Below are 7614 nucleotides of genomic sequence, written 5' to 3' on the forward strand. Positions count from 1 at the left end.
AGAGAGGTGCTGGCTGCAAGCAGCACTCAGGGTTTATTTGAGATTCCAGAGGTCAAGGAGGTACATCACACACAATGGCCATGCTAAGAGGCAGAACCTTGGGCCAGAACTACTACATCTCTTGGGACCTCCATTTTCTCAACTCTGAAGACTGTCCCTGGTCTCTTATTAAAGCAGTTACCCTTAAGAACCGAGCAGGATTAATAGTTAGAAGGATGTGGCAAGAAAGTTCAGGGCCATTGCCAGAACCATCTTCACATCTTAGAGGGTTCCAGTTCCTTCTCTAGCTGCTCTGGTCTGTCCCCTCCCTTCCTTAATTCCATCTTGCTCCTTGTATGTAGCCCTGCTTGTGCATGGGCTCATCACATCACTCTCCTGGGAACCCCTAACAACTGCAGTCCCGCATATGCTTCTTGTTTGAATTCCAAAGAGAACAGTGTTGGAGGTTGAACTGTGTCCCTCAAAAAACACATGTTCAATTTCTAACCCCTGGGGATAATAAGCCAGACATATCTGGAAATCAGATCGTTGTAGATGTAATCAAATGATGATGAGGTCATACTATTTTAGCGTGGGTGCTCAATCTAATAGGACCAGTGTCCTTACAAGAAGAAATCACATTCTATCATAGAAAAAAAGACATACAAGGAGAATGCCATGCAACACGAGAGAACATGGCTGAAATGCAGAGCCCACAAACTCAAGGGCATGAGGGATTCAGGGCCATTGCCAGATGCTAAAAGAAACAAGATCATTTCTAGTGTGTCTGGAGGCATCAGGTCCTGCTGACACCTTGATCTTGGATTTTAGAATAAATTCTGGTTGTTCTAAATCACTCACCTTATGGTGCTTTGCTGCAACTGTCCTGGAAAATTAATCTATGCAGCTTATCTTACGATGCCAAGCCAGCCCATCTGTAAGCAGCTCAACTCGCTGTTCTATTCTACCCAGTCAGACATGGCTAGAGTTGGGCAATGTGATCCAGTTGCAGTTTCTTAGGCAGTGAGGCTAGATACAGAGCAATATCCTTACAGAGAAGCAGGAGCCTGGGAGATGTCTTCTGCAAGTCCCATCGTCAATGAAGTGGCTTTAAATTTGCTTCCTTCCTAAAAACACACACTACCTAGGGGCCCCTGTCAAATCTGGCCATATTCCACATTTTTTGTTGTTGTTTTGCTTGCCAAAGCATTCTTTTTATTGTAAATGATTTTCCCATCCACAGTTTCCTAGAGATTGTTCCATTAAATAAAAAGCATGTTGGTTACTGTGTGGACATACCCCTGTTCGCAGATAGATACAGGACGGGAAGTAAAATGCATCTGGACTGACCTTGAACACAAGTTCACCTCACACATCCAAAGGCAAAAGATCTTAAGGGGAACTAATGATCTCACCCAGAAAGTTAAATACATTCATGCCAAGGGATATAAAGAAAGAAAAATGATGCATGGCCCGTGGCTCTGTAGACTGGATGGACACGGGTGGCAAAATAAAAAAAGAACACAGGGTAAAGTTAAGACCATAAAGATGAGTGTGTGCAAGAATCTCTCTCATGTCCCATGACATGTGATTCCAGGTTAAAACAGTTTTTGTTTTTCAGCATGTGATAGGCAGCTTATGACTCTATTCCATGGAATTTTTTATATGTGGAATTAACTTTTTTATTACAATTATTCTTTGTGTGTATATGTGTTTATATGCCACACACAACACACATGTGGAAGTCAGAGAACAACCTGAGGGCATCGATTCTTTATTTCTTTCCACTATGTGGGTCTTAGGCATTGAACTTAGGTTGTCAGGCTTGGTGGCAAGTTCCTTAACCTCTTGAGTCATGTTGTCAGTCCAAATTAACTTTTCATCATGGGGACACCGTTTCTCTCGTATGTTAGAATTCTACATTGTGATAACAGCAATGAATATTAACTATTGAGATAGTAATAGGACCAAGCACTGTAAGTTACTGACAGGCTTGCTGGAGTGGAACCTGCCACTTAGTGGGATATAACTTCCCTTGTGCATTTAAAAGCACTTATTTCCATTCGTATGATAGAGCACCCTTACTCTAGGAAGATGGGGACTCATTGACGTTTATGTCAGGTCTAATGCCAACAATGGCTGAGGACTAGATCTTTCAGTTAGATCCCCTGTCAGGATCTGGGCTCTCACCTCTGTGGGCATCTTTGCAGAGGAGGTCGTGGTTGCCTTTATTTTTTTTTTAACTCTTTAGGGGCTCACCTCCTGGCTCCCAAATAAATGCACAGAGACTTGTTCTTACCTATGAGTGCCTGGCTTAAGCTGAACTTGTTTCTAGCCAACTTTTAAAATTTATATTATCCCATTTCTCTTTATCCACATTTGGGTGTTCTTTCTTTCTTTCTTTCTTTCTTTCTTTCTTTCTTTCTTTCTTTCTTTCTTTCTTCTATATACCTTTCTTTCCTTCTTACTCTGTGACTGGTTGTATGGCTGGGTGGCTGACCCCTGGCATCCTCTCCCTCTTTTCTCTCCTCTCTCTTCTCTCTCCCTCCCTATCTCTCTCTCTATTTTCACTCTTATTCTCTCTGCCTGGCAGCCCCACGTAATGATGGAGGAGGGTCATCTGTCTATCTGTTGCTTTCATTGGTTAATTAATAAAGAAATTACTTGGCCTGATAGGTCAGAACATAGGTGGGTGAAATAGACAGAACAGAATGCTGGGAAGAAGGGAAGTGATGCAGACGCCATGGAGCCAGCCGCCAGGTCAGACATGCTGAATCTTTCCCAGTAAGACACCACCTTGTGGTGCTACACACATGAAGAGAAATGGGTTAAGCAATATATGAGAGTTAGCCAAGAAGAGGCTAGATATAATGGGCCAAGCAGTGTTTAAATGAATAAAATTTGTGTATTGTTATTTTAGGTGTAAAGCTAACCATGCGGGAGCCAGGCAGGTCGAAAAGCAGGCCTGCCCACTGCTCCTCTCCTGCCTAGCTATTGGTTGTTCAGCTCTTTATTAGACCAATAAGCTATTTTAGACAAAGTAACACAGATTCTCAAAGTTAAGCAAATGCAATGTAAAAGGATGCAACATATCTTTGCAGCATTAAACAAATAGCCCACAGCATAAACAAATGTATCACATCTTAAACTAATATTAGACAACAGAGGGTTGCTTACCTTGGCTCTTCTACTTGGACAACATTTTGCAGGCTGGCAAATGTTGCCCATGCATAGACAGCTCGACTCTCTGGCACTCAAAGGATCGCTGGTGTGCAGTCATCCTAACAGACAGGCAAGGGCAGGAAGCACTAGCACCAATCAGACAGTAAACTGAGGGCTTGCAGAGTGCATTAAGAGAATCCATTCCGAAAGGATTGGTCCTGACTGGGGGCGCTGTCTTGGTGAGAGGACCCTCTGCATAAGCAGAGGGTGAGGTGAAGGCAAACAGAGGCACAGGAAATCTGCAGTGTGGTTTCAGTGACATTTAAACGGTGGGAGAACAAGAGTGGGAGAGAAATACACAGATGATAGATAGATGATAGATAGATAGATAGATAGATAGATGATAGATAGATAGATAGATAGATAATAGATAGATGATAGAAGATAGATAGATAGATGATTGATAGATAGATAGATAGATAGATAGATAGATAGATGATAGGTAGATAGATAGATAGATGATAGATGATAGATAGATAGATAGATAGATAGATGATAGATAGATAGATAGATAGATAGATAATAGATAGAAAGATAGATAGATGATAGATAATAGATAGATAGAAAGATAGATAGATGATAGATAGATAGATAGATAGATAGATAGATAGATAGATAGACAGATAGACAGATAGACAGATAGACATACATTCAGTATGCCTGAGCAGGATGAGGGATGGTCCCATGTTGAGAGTGATGACATAACCAACCTTAGCTCAACAGCATCAGGAAACAATAGCAACACAATACCTATAGACCTAGATCTGCTTTAATTCCAACAGAGTATAAAAATCATAATATTTTAAGAAATTAATCAAGGATGGAGCAGTTAATTGTAAAAAGCTCAAGGAACTGGTTTTTGGGCCTTAACAAAAGAGTGACAATACAAAAAATTTTCATGTGTACTGATAATTAGCAATTATATAGCTTCCTTACCCATTATTCTAAATTTTCTTTGACAGAGAGAGAGATACCCTTCTCACATGGGTACATGATTTAGGGACATATTGTAAAATAAATTGTACATGTGCAGAATACCTTAGAAAACACTAGTCTATGGTGTCCTAATCCTCTCTTGATCTGCCATGGAAAAGGTACTTTCTTTCTTTAGAGATTAGTTTATGTGATGTGTTTATGTGCGTGCCCAAGTGTACTATGTGTGTCAGGTGTTCGCAGATGTCCACAGAGGTCAGAAGAGGACAGCAGATGCTCTGGAACTGGAATTATAGTTGAAATTGCAACAGGAGTTCTGGGAACTGAACCCGTGTCCTCCACAAGAGCAGTGAATGAGCTTAGCTGCTGAACCATCCTGCCCACCCTGTCCCCTGTCAGACATCTGCTTCCTAAGAAAAACTCCTTGGCTCATGACCTTGCTCTCTCGCCTTTTTCATTCTTCTCCCATGTGCCATGTAGTCCTTTCTGTTGCTTCTGCTCCTTCTCTACACACTGCAGTTTTTCTTTTTCTAGACCCTACTGTCCTACTGACTCACCCCATGACAATTCACATGCCCTTCCCCATCACTCATGGAAAGAATACTTCCCAGTTTTTGCATATGTCTGCACAAAGCTTTTGTAATTCTTCTATCGTACCTGGTTTCCCCCACTTTTATCCTGTCCCTCCTTGGGTCCTGTCTGTGTGAGCTATCTTATTTACTCTTACGGCAACCTCAACCTGTCTTGGGAACACATTCTGAACATAAGCCCTTCCATATATCCATAGGACCTCTCTTCCTTTCTGATCTCAAGTTTCAAAACCAAATCTACCACTGTACTCCACAGTGCATGAGTCCCGTCCTCTGCACTCACTGGGCTCTTCAATTGGATGGCTGAGGATGAGGACATTGTGAGAGAAGACGCTCCACCTCCTTCCTACTGAGATCCACATAGCCTGTCTCTAAAAAGTCTAGAGAGTTCTCTCTTGCTCATTTGCAGCGAATCCACAGTCCCATCTGTTCCCTGTCTCCATCATCTTGCCTTTTCTAGAAAGTTTAGGCAAATAGGACCACTTACAATATGTAGTTGTCAAGTCTGGTATCTTTTATTTAGCATATTGTTTTGGGATTGATCCATATTATGGCAAATATTAGTATCTCGTTCTTTTCATAGCAGAGCAGCATTCCACACAGAGACACTGTGCAGTTTCTTTCTCCATTTTCCGTCTGCTGGGACATTTGAATACTTCCAGTTCAGGGCTACCGTGAGCGACGTCATGAACTTTGCTGTGCACACCTAGTGAGGATGTGCTGTAACATCCCTCAGCCCCTTGCCTGGCCGTGAATTGCAGATGCTGTGCTCAGTCTATGCTTCACTTAAAAATTATTAGTATGTTTCTCTGAAGTGGCTAAAATACTTTACATCCTAACATTTGTTCCAATTCAGCCACATTCCAATCCAGTTTCTCCATGTCCTTGCCAACAGCTGGTACTGAAAGTCATTTTCACTATGGCAAGTCCCACGAATATGAAGCCGATTCTTGTGATTCTGAATTGCACTTTCTGTTGGATAATGATATCAACTATATCTTATATGATTTTCACACAAGTAAATACCTTCTGTAATGAAATGTAATTTTCTCATTTTTAAAACTATATCGTCTGCTAGTCTACAGAAACACAACCAATTTTTTATAAATTGATCTGCTATTCTATAATAATAACAAACTTCATGGGAATGGATTTTCTAGATTCCTTAGGATGTCCTCTACCAACGATCACAATAATCTTTCCAGTTCCTTTCCCACTGCATCTTCACATTGTTTTTCTTCTCTTTTGTGCCAGTTGATAGCTCCAGGCAAAGCAGCTGCAGCCTTGTCCCTGCCCTTCCAGGAGACGCATCCGGCCTCTCACAGCTGCTGGCTGTCACCTGTAGTTGTCCTGTCTGTACTCTATCTCAGAGTAAGGCGTCACCTTCTATTCTTAGTGTGCTTACGCTTAATCAAGAATAGAGTTCCAATTTCATGCTGTTGCTGGGAAGAAACACTTTGACCAAACGTAACTTAGGGAGGAAAGGCTTTATTTCCTTACACCCCCAGATCCCAGTCAGAGGACTCAGAGCAGGAAGTGGAGATGGGAATGAAGCTGGAGACAAGAACCATAGAGGAACACCCTTGCCCTTTGGATTGCTCAGTGGCTCATGATTAGCTAGCTTTTTTACCCAGTCGGGGAACACCTGCCTAAAGGATAGTGCTACTTACAGTGGGCCAGGGCTTCCTGCACCAACTAACAGTTCAAACCCTCCCCACAGAAAACCACAGGGCAGTCTGATGTAGGCATCCCTCATTGGAAGCTTTATTAGTTATTAGGTAACTCTGGGCTTGCTCAAGTTGACAATTAAAGAAAACTGGCACAAATGGTTCTTAGATTTCCTGCTTCTACTGGGATGGTGATTGTTTAATCTCCTTTACTCGATTAATATAATGAATCCTGTTTATTGCCATGGTCTGCTTTGCATTCTTGGATATGTTGTTTTTGTTTAAGATGTATATTGTCACATTTTGCTGTTTGTTTTGTAGTATTTTATTAAAGTTCTCTGCACCTATGTTCATGAACCTAGTTTTATATTTTTACGATGCTTGCATCTGCTTAGGCGTCAATAGGATGCTGACCTCTTGAGAGGAGTTGGGAAGGATGAGCCCCTTCTATTTTCTGAAAGAGCTTGTTTAGTATTGGTGTCATTGCTTTCTCAAAAGTTTGGGAAGTTAACAAATATAACCATCTGGTCCTAGTTTAATTACAAATTAAAATTTTCTTATAGATCTAAACTCCTCCTCTTCTTCCTCCTCTTCTCTCCCTTTCTCTTCCTCCTGTTTTTCCTTGAGGCCCAGATTCTCCATGTAGCCTAAACTGGCTGTAAACTCACAATACCCTGCTTTGGTTTCCCAGGTGTACACTGCCATGTCCTGATTAGGTGCCCATGGTGTACCGCCATGGCCAGCTTAGGTTCCCATGATACACCACCATGCCCTGATTAGGTGCCCATGGTGTACCGCCATGGCCAGCTTAGGTGCCCATGGTGTACCGCCATGCCCAGTTTAGGTTCCCATGATACACCACCATGCCCAGCTTCTTTGCTCTTGAGTCAGACTGGGTAATTTATATCTTTCTATGTTTGTGCATTCTACTGTATAAATGAGCTACTGAGCTGTTCTGTATAATAATTTGGGAGATTCTCTTGAAAATGGCAGAGCTGAGTTGATGAATTTGCATTGATGGCTTTGGCAACAGACGGAGTGTAGTGGATGGGCCTCTAGAAGAGGCTACCGCTCTAACCCTGGGAAAGACTGAGGAGAGAGAGAGAGAGAGAAAGAGAGAGAGAAAGAGAGAGAGAAAGAGAGAGAGAGAGAGAGAGAGAGAGAGAGAGAGAGAGAGAGAGGAGAGAGAGAGAGAGAGAGAGAGAGAGAGAGAGAGAGAGAGA

The sequence above is a fragment of the Alexandromys fortis genome, unplaced genomic scaffold (assembly GCF_014885135.2).
Source record: "Alexandromys fortis isolate MF-2015 unplaced genomic scaffold, M_Fortis_MF-2015_v1.1 scaffold_110, whole genome shotgun sequence".
NCBI classification, from domain to species: domain Eukaryota; kingdom Metazoa; phylum Chordata; class Mammalia; order Rodentia; family Cricetidae; genus Alexandromys; species Alexandromys fortis.